The 22,280-nt window shown below is 44.0% G+C and overlaps 2 pseudogenes across 1 annotated transcript; one reads left to right on the top strand and one right to left on the bottom strand.

Moving 5' to 3' along the window:
* Positions 1-3,041: 3,041 nt before the first annotated feature.
* On the bottom strand, positions 3,042-6,849 carry LOC128585589 (kanadaptin-like; annotated as a pseudogene).
* Positions 6,850-14,851: 8,002 nt separating this feature from the next.
* LOC128586066 (glyceraldehyde-3-phosphate dehydrogenase-like) lies at positions 14,852-16,009 on the top strand (annotated as a pseudogene). The gene has a single exon (XR_008380176.1). The product of XR_008380176.1 is annotated as a glyceraldehyde-3-phosphate dehydrogenase-like (transcript).
* Positions 16,010-22,280: the final 6,271 nt, after the last annotated feature.

Raw genomic sequence — 22,280 nt, forward strand, 5'->3', positions numbered from 1 at the left:
CAGTTACACGGTTCTGACTAGTCTGGTGTCTTTTAAGACAAACTTCATTGCAGGCCCCTGAAACAAAAACTATATGAGGTTTCCCTCTTGCCCTATTTTAAGTCTCTGAGCTTGACTTTGTAACTGAATTAGAATTATCTCCTCAATCTCCACCATCCAGGGGGCATGTTTTCTTGGGAACACGTCAGGTGGCCAGTCTATTAAGACTGGGAATCTGATACATGTAAGATTTTAAGCAGCACACTGTGTGTAACAAACATGTCAATCTCTGAGGTGTGAGTCTTTTGTCATTGTCTATTTTAACAGAAATCTATTTTGAGAGTGAAGTTTGGAAATCATGGGAACTTCCTCCTCTAAGCCCTCTCCAGGAACACCTCTAGCTTATATAGTAAAAACTTACTCTAAACCTGGAAGACTATCACCAGGGCTTTCTGTAAAGAGGCTTATTAGATTGAGTTGCTTTTGGAATAAATATACCATAGAAAATTCTGACTGTAAGTGGCCAGAAGATGGATCCTTTAAAATAGAAACTCCTTAATTTATAGAAAATTTTAGAGAGCTTTCAGCCTAAGTAATTGCCTTATTTATATTTATGGGAAGATAAAATTGAAAGAAAAACAAATGTCAGTCTGTTAACCCCCCCACCCCCGCCAACTTATACTCCTCTCTATCCTCAATTACCTGTCCCTGATCCCCCAGAAGATCTTTTGGATCACTGGGCTCCAGATCAAAATCAGCCTCAAAATCCAATGTCAATTCCTCAACAATTGTCCTTAAGAGATATTAAAACTATCTCGACCCCAACTTTTTCAGAAAACTGTTTTGAAAACCAGTTGCCTACCTTAATCTCTGCATCTCTCCAAAATTAAAAGACGGGCATAGACCTGATTTAAATCCCAAAACATACAGGTTGATTACATAAAAGCTGATGAGCAAGAAGTAGGCCTGTTACAGAGACAAAGTAAAGCTCAGTTTTCTGTGCCATACACTGCCTCTTATTTCCCAGGACTGTGTAATCTAACTCCATCAGTCCCAGACCTCCCTATGCAGTGCCCTTTAAGAATGTGTCCAGGCCCTCCACCACACAGAATTCACGTCCCCTGGACTGCAGCAGATCTTCTGAATTACAAAACCCCTTTGCCTGCACTTTCAGAAGATCCCACCAAATTTAGAGACGAGTTAGAGAGGTTTATAGCCATTCATAATCTCACTCACAGGGATCTTGACTGGCTGCTAAGGAGTATTCTCCCACACATGATTATACTGCAGTCATTAGACAAGCCAGAGCCCTCTAAGAGAAGATCCATAGAGGGAACAGGTGGCCAGATCCTCTTCCTGGACCCCTGTGAATAACCAAGAAATTGCTCAACTAAATGCTGACATTCAGGGTCCATTAGGGGCAATATTAGAGGTGTTCCCTCTTAAAGTAAATTGGTCTAAAGTTGAATTATGTATTCAGAAGGAGGGAGAGCAGCCTAAAGCCTTCATTGAAAGATTATCCAAGTTTTCCAAAGACATACATCATTAAATTCTAAAGCACCAGAGCATAGAAATCTTTTAATTTCTGCCCTGGCTTGAAATTTACTTCCAGATATAAAAAAAAACAAATTCCAAACAGTATAGTTGGCTGGACTAGTCAACCTCTAAGGACTATAACAGAAGCAGCTACACAGTTCTTGAAAATTACTTACAAGAGAACAAGAAAAAGAAAGTCCTTGCTTTACAAATTCAATCATTGCAGAAGCAAAAACAGTCTTCTGAAAATAAATTAAGATCATCTTGTTTAGTTCCTCCAGATGTCTGCAGATACTATAGAAAACCTGAATATTGGAAAATTAACTGTCCAGTCCTTAAAAAAAAAAAAAAAAAGGAAAACTCAAAAGATAAACCTCCCAGTTTATGTTTGTCTCAGAAAGTTAATTTTTCTCCTGTAGGACAGTATCCAGTTGATTGACAGGGATAGCCCAGCCGATCCTCAATCACACCCCAAACCCCACCTTTAAACTTAAAGTAGAGGATCGGGAACTGGAATTTTTAATTGACACTGGTGTGACATTTTCTACCATTCGATCAGAAGAATTGTCTTTACCTCTCACCTCTAATTCTATCCAAGCTATTCTAGACAACTTATTTTGTTACCTATCTCTCAGGTTACTCCTATATCTCTAGGTCTTCTAAATACTCACCATGCCTTTCTAATATCTGATTCTTCAACAGCAAACCTTTTTGGTAGAGACCTGTTATGTAAATTTAATGCTACCTTACAATGTACTGAAAATGGTATCTTCATTTCTCTGCCCTCAGATCAAACTCCAAACTTCCTACTCTCCTTAATAGAAACCCATTCTGATTTAAATTCCCTTAATGACACAATCCCAGAGGGTGTCCCGGATAGCCTTTGGACAAAACATATAAATGAAGTTGGACTACTACTAAGTGAGGAGACTGTAAGCATCTCCTGGAAAAACCCCCAAAACAAACCTTTTACTTCAGTAGCTCAGTAACCTCTCTCATGGGATGCGGAGCAGGAATTGAACCTATAATAGACTTCCTTTTACAGCAGGGAATACTCATTTTTACAACCTCACCCTGTAACATCCCAATTCTACCAGTAAAGAAAGAAGGAAAATTTGATTCAGATGGAAACCAGATCTACCGGTTTGTACAACAGCTAAGAGCTATAAACTCCTTTGTAATCCCTCACAGTCTGTTGTACCTGATCCAGCTACAATGGATTCCTTACTTTGATTCCTGCTAATGCAACCTGGTTTACAGTGATTGATCTCTGATCAGGTTTCTTTTAAATTCCCTTACACCACCCTGACTCACAACTTCTCTTTGCATTTACCTTCAGAGGGAGACAATTAATATGGACCTGAATACCCCAAAGATATTGTGAATCTCCCTCAATATTCTCTCAAATTCTCAAGGCTGATTTAGACTCTCCCATGGGTCCACTCTGGTTCAATATAATGACTCTGTAATCAAACTAAACAAGGTGCCCTCTTAGACTCTCTCATTCTTTTTTTTTTTCTTTGTCCTCTCACTTTTATGGACTCATGTTCCTTACTTTACTCATTCTCGAAATATATGGTTCTCTTTTTACATACATACACAAATACTTTTAAATATAAATATCAAATTCAGAAGAATCAGATGGGCAGATAGATTTAGGAAGCCAAGAGTACAAGTGAAAAGCCAGTCAGGAGATTTACAAATGATCATCTGAATTTCTCTGGCCGTTCACTTTGATACATTATCCCAAACATCATGTCACATGGTCCACAAGGTCTTTCTTTGGGATTCTGAAGCAATCAATAGCCATACTTGTCATTAGGGTGGGTCTGCCACCTCCACTTTGGCCTTCAGGTGGGACCCATATGCAGTAGTCTGGGTCATCTTCAGGATATTTGGAAGAAAGTGTTGCTGGGAATTTGCTTGGACCAGAAAATTTCTTTTCTTCAATTTATCTCTGCTTCCCTCATATTTATTTTTTGATACTGAGGGTTCCTCAAATGATGAAGATGTTTTGTTAATCTCTTGATAATCTTTATTCTGTTCACCCTGGCTGAATTGAGACATGTTTTATGGGCTTGCTTTTCTTTAAAATGTGTGAGCTCTTTGGGAGGGTTCATTTCCTGTGGGGCTTCTGGCTCTATCTCAAGCTGTGGCCTATTACTTCCTTCCTCTGCTTTTTTCTTTTCAACCTCTTCCTTTTCTTTCCTCTTCCTCTTCTACTTCAGGCTCATCCTTCATTCTCAACAGAGCCAGAGGGAGTTCTGGATGCTTGGGGGGAAACTTCCCTTCTGTTCCAGCTTTTAATTTGAATTTGCTTCCTCCTTTCATGGCACCAAAGAGAGGCAATGTAAGTTTTTTAGCTTTATTTTCTGCATCTGTAGTCTGACTTTCAGTCTTTTTCAGTTCTGGAATCTCTGCTTGGCTTTACAATTTTTATTAACCCTTTAAGTCTCTGTTGTTCTTTCCTTAGTTCAAAAGTTGTCAGGTGAAGTTTCTTCCGGGACATACCATCTAATGCACTCCTTGATTTCATTTCTGACATGAATACATCTAAAGAATCCTGAGATTGTGACTCTGATAGAGATTTGCTTAAGGCTTTCAGCTCTCAGAAATTTCAGAGAGTTCCCTCTCAGCATCGTTTAACTTTGCAACCAACGATTCAAAGGTCTCTGGCCTCTCGTCAATCTTGCCAGCCTTCTTCATTCGGTTCAGTCATTTCTTCTCAACCAGGCCAGTTCGATCGAGGAATGTGTCGTCATCACTATCATAAAAGTCTTCTTCCTCACAGTTCTTGGCTTTCCTTTTCTGAGATTCTGCCTCCTGCCGCAGCAATCTCAAAGTATCAAGGGTCCGACAAGCTTCCAGTGAGTGCTGGATCGTTGCTTCTTTTTTCTTTTCTGAGTGAATAGCCTCAGCCACCAGTTGTTTTCCAGTTGAACCATCCACAGGTAATCTCACCCTGCAGAGCCAAGTGTTATGTCCTTGTTCATCAAATTCATATTCTAATTCTTCTCCTTCTCCATCAAAAAAACCTTGCAGAGCCTTTTTTGGGATCCTTTATATAAAAGGCCTCCCTTTCCTGCTGAAACTCTAAGACAATGGGGTTCTCTTCAGCCTCATCCTCTACAGCAGCTGCTCCCACTCCCCAGGTGCAGCCCATCTCACCATCTTGGCTACTGGTACTTCTCTTCCCTTCCCTGGTACCCATTTTCTCCTCTTCATCTGAGTCTTCTCGTAGCATCTGCTTCTCCAACGGCGTTTGCTGCTGTTGGCGCAATGTCTTCAACTGCGTTACTGTTAACTCGGATTCTGCCTCTTGGTCATCCTCTGGTCCCTGCAGGATAAAGAGATGGGTGCTGCCTCCAACGCGGACCCGACAACAGGTGCGGGTGGGATTCTGGTTTTGCTGAGAAAGAAAAGTGCCACGAGTGCTTCCCAGAACGTAGAGATTCTCCATCTGGGCCTGACACCCCATGCTGCAGCACAGCGTGGTACGGGGACACAGAGGGTGCTCTAGGCACACGTCGCAGCTAGACAGCCTCTCGAGAAGGCAGTAATTCGTCCCTTTAAGCTACAGGTGTTGAGGATGGTGCTGCCCATCAGGGTCTCCAGGCTGTGAGGAGCTGTGGTTGGGCTGACGCATGGTGGCTCTTGGTAGGCCTGACCGCCAGGGCAAGACGACATTGCCGGGAGACGTGTCTGGTCCTCCCGTGGACTCCTCCCCATTGTCCGGCTCCAGAGTCTCTCATTCTTTTAAAATCTCTAGCTAAAAAAGGCCATAAAGCCTCTAAGTCTAAACTCCAGTGGGTACAGACTACTGTTACTTCCTTAGGACATGAAATATTTCAAGGCACTCAAAAACTAACCCCAAAGCATCTTGAGTCAACTTTATTCCCTTTCCCCAAAACTAAAAAACAACTACATAAATTTCTAGGAGCAGCTGGCTACTCCTGCCAATGGATTCCCAATTTTGCTGGCCTCACTAAATTGTTGTATTTCCTCCTTCCTGACAGTATCCAAGAGCCTATCTTCTGGCCCACAGAGGCATTAGACTCCTTTAAAACTCTTAAATTAGCATTATCCACACCTCCTGCCCTGGGCTTACCCAATTTTGATAAATCTTTCCAACTATATTGCCATGAAAATAATGGAATTGCTGCTGGCATTTTAGGACAGCCTTTTTCCTCTCAGAGCCATCCTATAGTGTATTTTTCATGTCAATTAGATCCCGTGGCTGCAGGCATGCCCCCCTGCCTATGTGCAGTGGCAGGAATTGACACACTAATTAACAAAGCCAGCGCCATCACATTAGGTTCCCCTGTTCTCCCGTGCTGTGTCTGTTCTCTCTCTCTCTTTTTTTTTGCAGTTTTTGGCCGGGGCTGGGTTTCAACCCGCCACCTCCAGCACATGGGGCTGGCGCCCTACCCCTTAGAGCCACAGGTGCCGCCCTGCTCTCTTAAAATCCACAAAACACAGCAGCTCTCTACCAGACGACAGACCACCTATGAACAAGCCTTACTAACCCACCCCTCCATTATTTCATACCGCTGCAACACTTTATTTTTTTTATTATTATTTTTTTACAAACCCCTGTGTAGAGGGCTGACTTTCAATAGATTGCAGCAAGGGAGCTGCTCTGCTACGTACGAAACCCCGACCCAGAAGCAAGTCGTTACGAATGGTTTAGCACCAGGTTCCCCACGAATTGCGTGACGGGTGAGGGAGCGGCTGCCTTTCCGGAAGGGCGCTCCGCCCCGGACCCGGTCTGCGATGCGCGGCAGGAGACCCGCTCGCAGGGACGGCGGGGACCGGCTATCCAAGGCCAACAGAGGCTTCTGCGGCACTGTATCATTCCGCCTGGGCGGGATTCTGACTTAGAGGCGTTCAGTCTTAATCCCACCCGTTGCAACACTTTAAGTGCAGCTACACTTCTCCTTCTCCCTGATGATGGAGACCCCCCCACTCCATTTCACATGATTGCCTTACAGCTGTTGATGTGATTTCAAAACCATGAAAAGGTCTCTCGGACATTCCTTTAAACAACCCAGACCTAATTTTCTTTCGTGATGGCTCTTGCAACTATGATTTCAAAGGTAGTATAACAGCTAGCTATGCTATAGTTTCCCCACTTGAAACTCTGGACGCCTGCTCCCTGTTCCCTGCTACTATAAAATCAGCACAAGCTGTTGAACTTATCGCCCTTGCTAGAGCCTGTACATTAGCAGAAGGAAAAACTGCCACTATTTACAGTGACTCCAAATGCGTTTTCGGAGTCTGCTGTGCAGTAGGCGCGATTTGGAAATCTCGTGGTTTCTTAATGTCAGCTGGCATCCCTACTGCCAATGCGCCTATAATTGCTTCCCTATTTCAAGCCATTCACCTCTTTTCTAAGGTTGCTGTTGTTCATTGCCCAGCCCACACCAAAGAGTCAGAGACCGTTACTCTGTGGCTCAAAGGAGTAGGGCGCTGGCCCCATATACCAGAGGTGGCAGGTTCAAACCCAGCCCCGGCCAAAAACTGCAAAAAAAAAAGAAAGAAAGAAACAGAGACTGTATCTCCAGGAAATGATAGCACAGAGTTGCAAGATATGCCACCAAGTATGTTCCTTCCTATCTTTTTTCCATTCAACTTATTACTCTCCCCTTATCCTTATCTGACATCATTAATCATCAGATTAATGCACCACAGTCTGAAAAAGATAAATGGATACATAATTGTGCCAAACAGTTATCAAACAGTTATATTTTGGACCAAAAGGACTCCCCGTGGCCTCCTTTCTTTTAACTTTTTGGCTTGCACTTATCTCCCACCAAATGGGACATATGTGCAAATGGGGGATAATTAAGGAACTGGAAAATAGTTGGTACTTCCCTGGGGTCTACAAAATCTCTGACCAAATTATTTCCCTTTGTACTATTTGTAAATCTCACCAAATCTTGGGAGGAGACCAGTACTCTTTAGGGAGCCCCCAAAGACCTATGTTGCCTTTTGTGGTTGTCCAAATTGATTTTATAGATTTGCCTCCAGCTTTAGGCTTTTCTCACTGCTTAGTTATTGTCTGTATGTTTATTGCAAGGACTGAATGTTACCCAACGAGATGTGCAGATGCTACAACAGTAGTAAAAAGATTAGTAACTGAAATTACTCCTCGATTTGGTATACTCTTATGGATTGAATCAGATCAAGGGACACATTTCACAGCAGAAATAAATCATCTACTTGCAAAGGCTCTGAGGTATTCATTAAAATTTCATACCCCATATCACCCTCAATCCTTAGGACAGGTAGAAAGTAAAAACCTAGACATAAAGAGAACTTTGCTAAAAATATGTCAAGACATTGGACTTAAATGGCCAGAAGCATTACCTCTGGTCTTTATAAAAATCCATAACACCCCAAATAGAAGACATGGATTAACACCCTTTGAAATAGTGTTTGGTCACCCTATGTCTACTGGCACCTCTAAACCTCCTGGGCTGACTAGAAAGTACAGGGATCTGAGTGAACAATTTGATACTATGACCAGCTCTATACAGACACTAACTAATGTACTTGGAGCAGCCGTCCTCAACCTGTGGGTGGCAACCCACAGGAACTGTATTAAAGGGCTGCGGCATTAGGAAGGTTGATAACCACTGACTTAGAGCATAGCATCAACGGGTGAAAAGAGCATGGCCTCCGCCAACTGACAAGCCTCGCCATCCCTTTCCACCAGGAGATAATGTATATATCAAAGTTTTTAGAAGACAACATGCGCTGTCACCCTGCTGGGAAGGCCCTCATGAAGTATTGCTAACCACCTACACTGCCATAAAAGTAAAAGAAAAACCCTCCTGGGTTCACATGAGCCATGCCAGAATACACTGAGACAGTTAAAAGACAACCCCGCAGGTGACCTGAAAGTAAGGCTTTCCAGGGCCAATCCCCAGGTCCCTGAAACAGATGACTACATGAAGTAAACAGTTATTTCCCAAGATCATGGATCAAGAAACCTCATTTAAATCTATATTCCTTGCCTTCTAACCCCCTCCCCCCATGGTCACTTTTAAACACTTCTTCCTTTATTTATTTATTTTTTTCACTTTCAGAAATAACACATCAGAAGCTGAGTGAAGGTTGCCTCAATCTACCCCATTTTCTCTTTCATCTTCCACTATGGCTCTTCTTTCAAACTGTCTTATTCTTACTAACCCTTAATGTTTTCCCAGCAGATCAAGTGCAGACCTGGCACCCCTTTGCACTAGTCTTTCAAAACCTGGCCGCACTAACTAATCAGTCTAATTGCTGGTTATGTCAACATCTAGATCATGCAAAGGAACCTGAATTCATTTTTATCTCTGCTAACTTGAGTGCCTGGTAGAACCAATCTGGAAAATGGATGTATGATAAGATGTGGCGTCCATAGTCAGTGAAGAAGCAACATATGGCTTCACCTGATGGTGAGACAACTAAACATGGAAAAACTGTGGAAACTCAAGAACTATCTTTTAATCAGGGAAAGTCACTAGAAAATAATTTTCCCCTCTGCATTGAAAATTAGAATAATTCTGGATCTTTTCTAGATGATATCCTGAAACAATATTGTGATCAAACCCTATGGTTTGATTCCACAAATGGCATTCTTGCACCTCTCGCAAAGATCATAAATAGTGCAGACACTAACCTTCATATTGACAAAATATATCAAATCACCATATGTTATGAATAGCTCATAGGCGAGGCCTGTGAAACTTGAGTTAGTTCACTCTCTCTCCTTGTTAAACTGCCAGGAACTAATGATTACATTTGGATAGACCAAAAGTCTGGACTGATTGGTTAGGTGACAGCATTAAGCCATATAACTGCCAAAACCAGATGAAAAGCCTTTTCTATCAAATATTCCTCCACCTGTTCTGTTCCTACAAATTAACAGGGACACATAACAACTGGGCATGTGATGTGCCAATGGGGCACAGCAAACTCCAGGCTGAAAGGTTATAGGTTCTAACTTGACTCTGTAAATAACACTGGTATTTTTATGCTATGTGGTAATAAGATATACAAATGGTTCCTACCAAAATGGTCAGGATACTGTGGACTTGGTTATCTGACACCCTCTGTTACCAAGTACTCCAATTTAAATACCATCGCATTACAGACTTGTGTTCTTTTGTTCATAAGGTGGGAACTTGTAAACATACAAAAATGTACCATTATTAAAAATCCCCTTGTATATCATAATGCAAAGTTCTTTTCAATGCTTGATCCTTTTCCCAACATTTGGAACTTACAAAATTGAAAGAGCATAAATCTCTCCATGGTAATAGAACAAGAGCTCAACAAAACCACACAGGCATTGGGAACACTTCAAGCAGAGGTTAATAGCCTAGCATCTGTTGTAGTTCAAAATTGCCCCATCCTGAATGCTTTCACAGATCAACAAGGAGGAGCTTTTGCTGTTATTAGGGAAAAATGTTGTTTTTATGCAAATCAAGCAGGGCAAATAGAGACTGATCTACATTTCTTAAAGGGCAAGATAAATATTCTTCATCAAATTAATGAAGCAAAGCCATTCTATTGGACTGGCCTATTTCCAGTAATGGGAAACTGGTTTAATGGGATGTGGGGAAATGTGCTTAGATCTGTTCTTTTCTGCTTATTCATTCTCATCCTAATTTGTGTTCTTGTATCTCTTCCAAGCATCTTATTACTAGATTACTAACCTGCTCTCTCTCTCTCTCTACAGTTACCAACTCAGCTCTTAATGTGTGAAACTTCTAGGGAAGTTTCAAACAAGGGGAATGAAGGAGCTAAGGAAATTTTGCCCCCAAATATGACTCCTTGGTATAAAGAATATTTCGAATTAAAGGTCATTCATTATCAGGGAGCATTAAAGGATGCCTTTTCTCTATCTACATGAAACCTGAGTAACCTGATTGAGAATCAAAAGGGGCTGTGAACTTCCTTATTACATGGTAATAGACATGGCCTCGGCGTCATTTGAAGCACCAAAACTTGTCTCTCAAGTTAATCTACAAGTCGATCTGTTTCCACCTATCTACACACACCAATCTCCTAACAACCACTTGCTGCACCTATACTTTCTACATTCTCCCCCCTCCCTTCTAAAAGGCATCTTTAAAGGTCTCTGATCATCACTTAGACTTTGGGTAATTATTCTTATGCCCCCCATGTGCATGGTATTTGGAAATAAATCTTTCTCTTATTAATTTACCATAGTTGTGAGTTGATCTTTCACCAAACCAACCAAGGGAAAAGGGCAGGTTTTTCCCCATCCCTACAAGAGTCTACAAAGAATTAAAAGTAGACCTACCATAGGATCCTGCAATCACACTATGGGGATCTGCCCAAAGGAAAAAAAAGTCATTTTATGAATGGACACCTGCACCCAAATGTTTATTGCAGCACAATTCACAATTGCAAAAATATGTGGAATCAACCAAAGTGCCCATCCACTGTTAAGTATATAAAGAATATGTGATACGTTGTTCATAGAAAAAGACCTAAACTTTGTAAAATAAATTAAAGAGGTTTATTCTGAGCCTAACATGTGTAACCATGGCCTAGAGAGCCAGGCCCATAGCAAGTGGCCTCACCATGGTTGGGCTATAATTTGGTTTTATATATTTTTAGGGAGACTGGAGCAGCATGTAAAGTCATAAATTAATACATGAAAAGCGTGCGTTGGTTTGGTCTGAAAATTCAGGACATCTTTAATCTACTATAGGTGATAGATTCAACCTGAGGTGATACGTGGGTTTAAAGATTCTTTGATTTGTGATTTGTGAAGCTTTGTCTAAAGTTTTGGAAAGTTTTAAGTTAAGATAAGGAAGCCTGTTAATCAGAGACAAGACAATGAACACATACCAAGACTTAAGTGATCTTTTAAGTAAATTGATGACCTGCAGGTGTGGTTTAACCTTCATCTTACATGGCCTTAGGCTTGTTAGTGATTTTGTATATTATTGTTACAAAGAATAACTTTAAAAAGGACAGGGCGTAACTAGGCCTATCTGACCTCCCTTCTCCTCAAGGCCAGCAACTCAGCTTTAAGGATTTTTTTTATGGAGAGATAGTGTCCCCTTGGCCCAGAAGGAATCCATGCAGAATGCTCAGGGGGCTAAGATTTTATTTTAGTTCACAATATATATACCTTGGAATACTACTCAGCCATAAAAAGGAATGAATTAATGTCTTTTACAGCAACTTGGATGGAACTGGAGACTTATCCTAAGTGAAGGATTTTAGGAATGGGAAAACAAACACCACATGTTCTGACTAATAAGTAGGAGTGAAATGATAGATATACATGGTCACACAGGGGTTCAGTGGACATTGGAAACTAAGATAGGGGAAGGGGGAGAGGGATAAAATTTACCTATCTGGTATACTGTACACTATCCTAGTGGTGGGAACATTGTAAGCACTGATGAGCATTATGTAATTTATCTATGTAACAAAACACTTATACTTCCTTAATATTTTGAAATAAAAAAGGAAATGAAAAATTAAAAGTTATAAAAAAAAAGAAACAAAATAGAACTGGCCTCCTTTGCCCAGTTTCCAGAACTGAATCACTTCTCAGACAGACCCATTTCCAGAACTGAATCACTTCTCAGACAGACCCAGAAACTATTACTAGGAGAGATCAGGTTCCAATGAGGAAGGCCCCTCTTACCCCACAGCAGGTGCAATGATTCTGGCCTCACCCGCAGAGGTGCATGACCCCGACTGCTTGCCAGGAAGTGCTTTATTGTAAATATGTACCAGGTTGCAGGAATATAGTCTCTCTTGTAACTATTTGACTATGCTGTTGTAGCTCTGAAACAGCCATAGGCAGTGCATGTGAATATGGCTATAGTTGTCACTAGGGCCATATGTCCAAGGACATCCTACAAACCTAGAGGCATGTGTGGTTGGAAAAGGAGCTTTGTGGAGTTCCTAGAAATTCCTAATTGGAGACTCACAACATGGAAGCCTAGTGCTCAGAGGCAAGACCTTCTCACTTCCAGCAGAGAAATCTCACCACTTATAGTGGCCCTGGTATATTTGGTCTCACTTGTATCCTGGGGCCTCCAGCCATGGAATACAAGTGACCAGGGAGCCTCAGAGCTGCCCATCATGGGATGGGCTCCTCACTCACAGTCACAGGACACAGGTAATGCCCAGGGATTGGAAGGAGCAGGACAGGGGGAACAAGGAAGCTGCACAAGTAGGTGTCCCAATGGCCAGGACACTACAATGTTGTTCCAGCATCTCCCCAGGGCCCACACCTGTGGCTGAAGGGAGTGTCCCTGGGACCCCATTGACCAGGAAACTATAGCAAACCAGAAGACCCACACTCCCATCACATCATCCCACCCAGAAGCCTCAGGCAGGGAAGGACCTGCTTCTGCCTCTCCACCTGGCAGCCGAGACATGGCACCCTGGGGATTGGGCACCAATCGCTAAGATACTATGTGCACCCTAATCTGGGCTCAGCAAACTATACCAGTCTGGCCAAAGACTTCCTGAGTAATAACCCCAATGCACAAACAACCAAAGCAAAACCCGATAAATAAGACCGCGTATAGTCCTCATTTAGTGTGCAGGTTGCCTTCGCCTGCTTTTGTTATATAAGGAATACATATGGGACACAGCAACAGAACCAAGCATTTAGTACCTTCCCCTTATGAAAAATGTCTTCTGACTCCTTTCTAAGAAGCTGGTGTGGGTGTGGGTGTGGGAGCCTAGGGCAGGTGTGGGGGCTTCCATTTAATAGCATCCCTGGGTTCATAGGGGGAAAGGGGCTTCCTATCTCTCCTACTTTAGGGCTGTGAGCCAGGTAGCTCTTGTTTGCTGGGTGTGTTCCAGGGCAAAGCTGAGAAGATGCCAGTTGTTGGAGGAGGTGCTAGTCCTTCTTGGATGGGAGGTGAGGGAAGTCTGTAGAGAGCAGGAAGGCTGAAGTGGGGAGGAACAGGATGTGACCAGGGGATTCCTGCAATGAAAGGGGAGGGAGGGATCCGTAGATAACGCTGGTGAGCTCCTGCCCCCCGGTGATATCCTGAGGGGACGTGTAGGGGTAAGTTCAAGGGCACAGAGCCCTGATGCTGAATGGGTAGTGTAGGGAAGAGTCCCTGAGAACAGATCAGGTCCTATGGTTATCCCGCGTCTGTGTTCTTGGCCCTGTGGGATCCCCGCACTCTGGCCTTGACCACACTTCCCTGGGGCTCCAGCTCCCGCTTCCCGAGGGTGGGGAGGGAGCGTGTGTGTTGGGGGCTTCAATTGAGATCCCCGCAGTGCCATCCCACCCTCTCCAGACCTCTGGTCCCTCCCTTTTTCCTATCAGTACGCTTTCTCCTTGTTTTTGCTCATCTCTTTGCCCAGTTGGGGACCGGACGCAGTGCCCGAGAGCCCGCGGAGGAGAACTGAGGAGAAGGCGGCGCCCCAGGCCGGAATGCGGAGTCCTGCCCGGCTCCCTCCCAGTTGGCGTCAGGCTGCCCGAAGTCCCAACCCCGGTACTCACCGGCACCTGCAGCCGGGGCGGACGGTCCAGCAGAAGCACAACCAGGATGTAAGGAATGGGCCACTGGGACGTGGACATGGAGACCAAATCCAGCACGCGGGAGGAAGTCCGTGGAGTCCGGCCGAGGAGTCCTGGGGGTCGTCATTCAACTGCAGTCCAGCAGACAAGGGTGGTGGATTTAAACCCCGGGAGCCTCTGTCCCTCCCTTTGTCCTCTGTGCCTGAGATGGGGTTCTTTGATATGGAGCACCGTTAGGTATTACGAAAATCTTCTTCCTGTTGAGTAAGGATGCTGGCATATAAATAGAACCCGCCTCTTTGCTTATCTGGTTACCCTGGCACTGAGGTCCGTTCACTATGGAGAAAATATCTTGCTTAACTCAGTAAACCTTTGTCTTCCTCAATAAACTTTATCCCACGCTTGCCTTAAAAAGAAAAAAAAAAAAAAGGGAAAAAAGACAGGGAAAGAGAGAGACCCGAGGAAGCCCAGGGGTGGCTCACACCTGTAATCCTAACACTCTGGGAGGCTGAGGTGGGTGTATTGCTTGAACTCAGGAGTTTGAGACCAGGCTGAGCAAGGGTAAGACCTGTTTCTACTAAAAATAGAAGAACTAGTCAGAAGTCATGGTGGGAGCCTGTAGTTCTGGCTACTCAGTGGGCTCAGGCAAGAGGATGGTTTGAGCCCAAGAGTTTGAAGTTGCTGGGAGCTATGTGGCCACTGGCACTGTACCCAGGGCAACAGAGTGAGACTCTGTCTCAAAACCAAAACAACAAAACAAATAAGCAGGCTCTCTGGTCCTCCCGTTCGTCAGACAGCCACTTCTTCTAGTGCAGCACCAGCCCATCCCGGAGGCACCATGGTGAAAGTGAAGGTCGGAATAAACGGTTTTGGTCGTATTGGGCACCTGGTCACCAGGGCTGCTTTTAACTCTGGCAAAGTGGATATTGTCGCCATCAATGACCCCTTCATTGACCTCAACTACATGGTCTACATGTTCCAGTATGATTCCACCCATGGCAAATTCCATGGCACAGTCAAGGCTGAGAAGGGGAAGGTTGTCATCAATGGAAATCCCATAATTATCTTCCAGGAGCGAGATCCCACCAAAATCAAATGGGGTGAGGCAGATGCAGAGTATGTTGTGGAGTCCACTGGTGTCTTCACCACCATGGAGAAGGCTGGGGCTCACCTACAGGGGGGTACCAAAAGGGTCGTCATCTCTGCCCCTTTTGCTGATGCGCCCATGTTTGTGATGGGTGTGAACCATGAGAAGTATGAAAACAAACTCTGCATTGTCAGCAATGCCTCCTGCACCACCAACTGCTTAGCCCCCTTGGCTAAGGTCATCCGTGACAACTTCGGCCTTGTGGAGGGACTCATGACCACAGTTCATGCCATCACTGCCACCCAGAAGACTGTGGATGGCCCCTCTGGGAAGTTGTGGCGTGATGGTCGCGGGGCTCTCCAGAACATCATCCCTGCCTCAACTGGCGCAGCCAAGGCTGTGGGAAAGGTCATCCCTGAGCTGAATGGGAAGCTTACTGGCATGGCCTTCCGGGTACCCACTGCCAACGTGTCAGTTGTGGATCTCACCTGCCGTCTAGAGAAGGCTGCCAGATACGATGATATCAAGAAGGTAGTGAAGCAGGCATCAGAGGGCCCCCTCAAGGGCATCCTGGGTTATACTGAGCACCAGGTTGTCTCCTCTGACTTCAACGGTGACACCCATTCTTCCACCTTTGATGCTGCGGTTGGCATTGCTCTCAACGACCACTTTGTCAAACTCATTGCCTGGTATGATAATGAATTTGGCTACAGCAACAGGGTGTGGATCTTATGGCCCACATGGCCTCCAAGGAGTAAGAACCCCCAGACCACAAGCCCCAGCCAGAGCATGAGAGGAAGAGAAAGGCCCTTAGCTGCTGGGGGGCCCCTGCCTACTCAGTCCCCCACCTCACTGAGAATCTCCCCTCGACAGTTTCCACACCAGACCCCCTCAAGAACAAGAGGGGCCTAAGGAGCCCCACCTTGTCATGTAACATCAATAAAGTTCCCTGAATTAAAAACAAACAAACAAAAAAAAAACAAATAAGCACAAACAAAACAAATAGCAACAACAAAAAAACCCCAAAGAGAACAAGATTATTTTTTTACAGTAGCCTTTACAGTATACCTATTTATGCTCCTGCTCACTTGATTCGTTCTCTTGGTTCTCCTGTGTGCTACGCTATTCACCTCTTCTGCCATGAATTCACGGGGAAGAGGTTCCAGCACTTTATACTCCTGCTCAACCTGTTGGTTCTCTCCGTTCTCCTGTGTGCTATCCTATACACCAGTATGCCATGAATTCACAGGGAATGGGCTCCAGGAGCTCAGGCTCCCTTCCATTGGTTCTCACAAAGTGGGCTTCTCTGGGTGGAGCAGGGTGGTGCTTCAGTTGAACCCAGGTAACTTTCTCTTTGGCTTCCTTCTCTTTCTCATCATTTCCTTCATGTGCTTTAGGAAGCTTTCTCAGCTTTTAGAGTGCTTAATATGTTCAATATGAACATTAATCCTCTTGGCAAGAATCTTGCCCTTAACTTGTTTGTTTAAACAATACCAACAGCATCCTGGGTAACACTGTAGACTCTTCTAGTTTTGTCATGGTAATATTTGTGTGGCCTTTTTGAACAATACCCATTCTCTTGATGTCTACAAGATCACCTTTCTTTCTTTTTTTTTTTTTTTTGTAGAGACAGAGTCTCACTGTACCGCCCTTAGGTAGAGTGCCGTGGCGTCACACAGCTCACAGCAACCTCTAACTCTTGGGCTCACGCGATTCTCTTGCCTCAGCCTCCCGAGCAGCTGGGACTACAGGCGCCCGCCACAATGCCCGGATATTTTTTGTTGTTGTTGCGGTTTGGCCGGGGCTGGGTTTGAACCCGCCACCCTCGGCATATGGGGCCGGTGCCCTACTCACTGAGCCACAGGCGCTGCCCAAGATCACCTTTCTTGTAGATTCGCATGTACGTGGTCAAGGGAACAAGTCCATGTTTTCTAAAAGAAAGAACCTGTAACAGGTGCCTGTCCTCTTTCCCTTTGTGTTTGTCATTTTGGTAAATTACTGGAAGATGGCGTCATCAGCTGAAAGGCAGTACAGGGATTTTGCTTTGTTTTATGTTTTATGCTGTGTTTGCTTTTCTGGTAACTTCCACATAAGCAGTACAGCTTGGCATGAGCCTGTATGCAACTGACAAGGCCAGGTCATTGGTCTTGTATTGAACATCACAGGAGTAATGGGGTGGGGGTGTAGTCAGTCTCAACTATCTCTTGGCAGTTAAAGGGTGGCCTGCCCCAGGTCTGGATCTGGCTGGTCAGTTCTCCTCCCAGCCCCCTGTATGTTCTGACCTGAGTCTGGCCCCAAACCTGATTTGTCACCCAGGTGTGCTTGCCTGGTGCTTGGGGCCCATTCTTGCCTGCAGTTAGGTTACTTTCTTCTTCCTCAGCACATTTTATGCTGTGTTTCTGTGGCAATTTCAGTTTAATTATTCCTAGAACATCCTAGAACCTGGAGTGATGATCAATTTCTGCCATCCTGGCTTTTCAAATATGTGTGTATTTCCTATAGAGGGATAAAGAAAGTTATGGATGGCACAAAAATAGAGTCATACGCATTTGAAACCTAACAGAAAACCATGAGATGAAACTAATATCTTATAGCCATCTAATCTTTCATAAACCCAACAAAAGCATACACTGGGGAAAATAATCCCTATTCAATAAGTGGTGGTGGGAGAACTGAATAACCACGTGTAAAAGACTGAAAATGGACCTGCACTGCTCACCTCTTAAGAAATTGATTCAAGAAAGATAAAAGATTTAAATCTAAGGCAAGAAACAATAAAAATCCTTGAAGAAAGTGTGAGGAAAACACTTGAAGATATTGGCTTGGGGAAAGATTTTATGAATACTTCCATGGCAATTGCAACAACAGTTAAAATAAACAAATGTGACTTAATTAAACTGAAAAGCTTCTGTATAGCTAAGGAGACAACAACCAAAGCAAGCAGACAACCTCAGAATGGGAAAAGATATTTGCATATTATGAATCGGATAAAAACTTGATAACTAGGATATACAGAGAACTCAAATTAATCAACAAAAAAAGACCAAACAATCCCATATATCACTGGGCAAGAGACATAAATAGAAACTTCTTTAAAGAAGACAGACAAATGGCTAACAAACATATGAAAAAATGTTCACCATCCCTAATCATCAGAGAAATGCAAATCAAAACCACCTGAGATATCACCTAACCCCAGTGAGAATGGCCCACATCACAGTGTCAAAGCTGCAGATGCTGGCGTGATGTGGAGAGAAGGGAACACTTTTCACACTGCAGATGGGACTGCAAACTAATACAATCTTTTTGGAAGGAAGTATGGAGAATTCTCCAAGAACTCAAATTAGACCTCCCATTTGATCCTGCAATCCCATTACTAGGCATCTACTCAGAAGGAAAAAAATCTTTTTATCATAAGGACATTTGTACTAGACTATTTATTGCAGCTCAATTTACAATCGCCAAAATGTGGCAACTGCCTAAATGCCCACCAACCCAGGAATGGATTAACAAGCTGTGGTATATGTATACCATGGAATACTACTCAGCTATTAAAACAGATGGACACTTTGCATCTTTTGTATTAACCTGAATGGAAGTGGAACACATTCTTCTTAGTAAAGCATCACAAGAATGGAGAAGCAAGAAGCCAATGTACTCAATTCTAATGTGAAGGCAGTAGATGAGCTCATACAAGGGGTAGGGGTAGGGGAATGAGGGAGAGGGGAGGAGGGAGGAGGATGGGGGTGGTCGCAGTATATGGCACACTTCTTAGGGGCAGGGCAAAATTATAAGAGGGACTTTACCTAACAAATGCAATCAGTATAACCTAATTCTACCCTTGATGAATCCCAAACAATTTTTAAAAAGTTACAGAAATGATGTTTTTCTTAGTAACAGTAGAGATGTATATATGTATTGCTGCTTATTTTTAAAACAAATATAAGCCCCTATGTACCCTGCTGCATCCAGGTTATACCTCAAAATAATACATCTTGAAGATCTTCCCAGACCAGCACATTTAGACTCACTTCCCTTTTTTTTTTTTGTAGAGACAGAGTCTCACTTTATGGCCCTCGGTAGAGTGCCGTGGCCTCACACAGCTCACAGCAACCTCCAACTCCTGGGCTTAAGCGATTCTCTTGCCTCAGCCTCCCGAGTAGCTGGGACTACAGGCGCCCGCCACAACGCCCAGCTATTTTTTGGTTGCAGTTTGGCCGGGGCAGGTTTGAACCTGCCACCCTTGGTATATGGGGCCGGCGCCTTACTGACTGAGCCATAGGCACTGCCCCTCACTTCCCTTTCTAATTCTGCATGACATTTCATAGCATGACTGTATCACAATGTATGCAACTAGTTGTTTATTTACAAAGGTAAAGATCATGTTTAGTTCATAACTTTTAGAGAAAACAAAATCCTGCAATAATCACCTTGTATAAACCTCTATACAACTTTGTAGAAGAAATTTGCAGAATTTCTGGGCAAATAATACAACTTTCAACTTTCACTGGACATACTGGGATGTCCAGTGTAGCCCTCTGGAAACAGTAGGCACCAGTGACCAGCTCTGGGAATTCAAGGCTATTCTGCTCACCGGGTTGTACCTGATGATGGTGCAGTTGTTCATGGTCCCAAATAGGCTCAGGATGTTGGGGACATCTGCTCCCACAGAGGTCTGCCAGCAAGTTGTTCATGCCATATCCACATCCATTTTAAGGCTGACCTAGACCGCTGAGATGTGTTTGGGAGGCTAGGGTGGTCCAGGTGGTCCAGGGGTGTCAGGTCTGAGTTGGCTAGGACAGCTGAAGACAGGTCTCCATCACTACCTGGAGGGGATATTGAGCCAGCTCTGCATTCCCTGAGTATCCACAACCTGGGGAAATGCTTGAGCCTAGCCCTTCTCCTGGGACACTGAGCTGGCCCTTCTACAGAGAGAAGGTTGATTGGGTGAGGTCTGACTGCCTGGTTTTATCCTGGGAAGGCAACTGAATTAATAAAAATAACAACTAAAATTTGTGTAACATAAAGATGTGAAAGACCTGACCCAGCTCACACCCAGTTTACTCCCCAGAAATAATTACTCTTTTTTGACTCTTGCATAATAGTCAACAGTAGTCAGTCACTTCCGCCCACGGGGAACTGACGACACCCCCATGTCGGGAAACTGTAAGACTGGGTGTTCCAGGGTGTCTACCAAACTAGCCTTCTGTCTCCTCTGTGGAGAAGCACAAGGGCTTGGTTCATGTCACAGGACTTCTCAAGATTCCGAGTCTGGCAAGAGGTGTTTGTCCTACCATGAAGGTTGAATTAGAAAGAGCTCTGTAAACTTGGAAGTAATGATGGACATGTAGTATTTAACTGTTAGTAATAATGATTTCTGGTAAACTGGTTATCATAAGGTTTCCTAATGCCATTACAGGCCATTTTTTACCATCAGTGAAGTGTGCTCTATAGATGCCATCTGACGGCACCAGGAACACTTACCCTGCTTCCTATGCACCTCAGGTAGCCACAGGCATGTGGAACTGAAGGCCACCTGGGCGTAAGAATCCCCAGCCTCCCAGTGACACACTGGGTCACTTGGGGATACCTGCCTTCAGACCTCCCCAGTTCCTCCACCGCAGGGCATAGGGAGGAAGATTGGGGCCTGTGTTGACCTTCTGGTCTCCTGCTACTCCCCACTGTGGCCCTGAAATACAGAGTCGCCACATCACTGGTAGAGACGCTGACAGTTCACACCCTCATCTGACTTCCCCTCTTGTTTGGTGATACAAGTCATGTCTGGGGTTAGACACTGGACCTTACAGGATTAAAACTGTATCCCCCTGCTTTCTCTGCAGACAGGTATAGTCATCTCACTAGGTTTTTATCAAACACATGAAAAGACATCTGGTGTAAGCCATTTTCTCCTTCTTTTTTCTGCTTGCAGCTTGCTGGAAAATAGAAAATAGGGCTGGAGCTTAGTTGGCCATCTTGGAATGTGAGGTGAAAACTAAACTGAACATGATGGAACAGTACAGAATAAGTCCAATCTTAGACTTTGTAATGAACCAGCAGAGTCTATGGCAGCCTCAAGCCTCTTAGGCAAAACTGAAATCCACTGCTTTCTTGTTTGTACCTGTATTTGTTTCAGGTTTATGTCCCCAGTCCGAACCAACAGCAGCCTTCACTTCTGTGCTGTGACTCTGCACACCTGGCTGCCAGGTTCAGGCAAGATCTATAGTTCCCCAGATTGTTTCCCCTTTAGTTCTTCGAGTGTTAGAGGGAAACCTGCTGGCATATTTTAATTGGAAAACATATTGGAGGTGATAGTTCTGAATAGGAATAAAGTAATAACAATGGAATAGTAAGGAAATTGTCTTTTGTTCCTCTTTTCCTGTATTTTAGTGGACTATGACTGTCCCTCCTAGAGCACTTGCAAGGTGGAGGGACAGGCTGGCACAGTGGGCATGTATCTCTTAGTGAGAATACCCAGCAGGGTGTCTTTGTTCTAGCAGTAGGCGTTGTATTTTCAATCTTAGCATGTCAGTGTTAACACTGAAGATTTTTATGGCAACAGATATGAAAGAAATAACTTAAAATTAACAAAACCAAAAAGGTGAGGGCACAGATAAAACTATGGATTACAGTTCAGTCTGTATGAATATCTCATTCCCAACAACCGTTCAGCCAATGGTTTTAGCATTCACTGATCAGACTGAAGTGGCATCCTTTTCATTAAAATTAGAAAAGGAAAATGTACTCAATGTGGATTCATTAAATAAATATTTCCCAGGCTGATGGGACTGTAGCCCCAGTTGGAAATGTGGCTTGGCAACTGTCGCTGGCTGGGAACTGGGACCTGGAGTGCGGGGAGATAGAGACTGCCTTGCTGATAACCTCCTCACGTGCCGCGGGCGACCATCCTCGGGGTGGCTGAATTATGGGGCATGGAAAACATCTTCAGTGACTATTTTCTCAATTTTCTCGAGAGTGACACATCACTAGATGCTGTTTGATAATGCAGGCGGCAAGTGAATTGGGTGCACACCCTCACACAGTAGAGCTTAATCCAATTTAATGGGATTTCTGAAGTCAGAGGGAAGGGGATTCTGTGTTCTTCAGTAAGTGTTTTAAAGTGGCGAGTGCAGACTGGAGAAACTCCTATGCAAC

This window comes from Nycticebus coucang, chromosome 5, assembly GCF_027406575.1.
Source record: "Nycticebus coucang isolate mNycCou1 chromosome 5, mNycCou1.pri, whole genome shotgun sequence".
NCBI classification, from domain to species: Eukaryota; Metazoa; Chordata; class Mammalia; order Primates; family Lorisidae; genus Nycticebus; species Nycticebus coucang.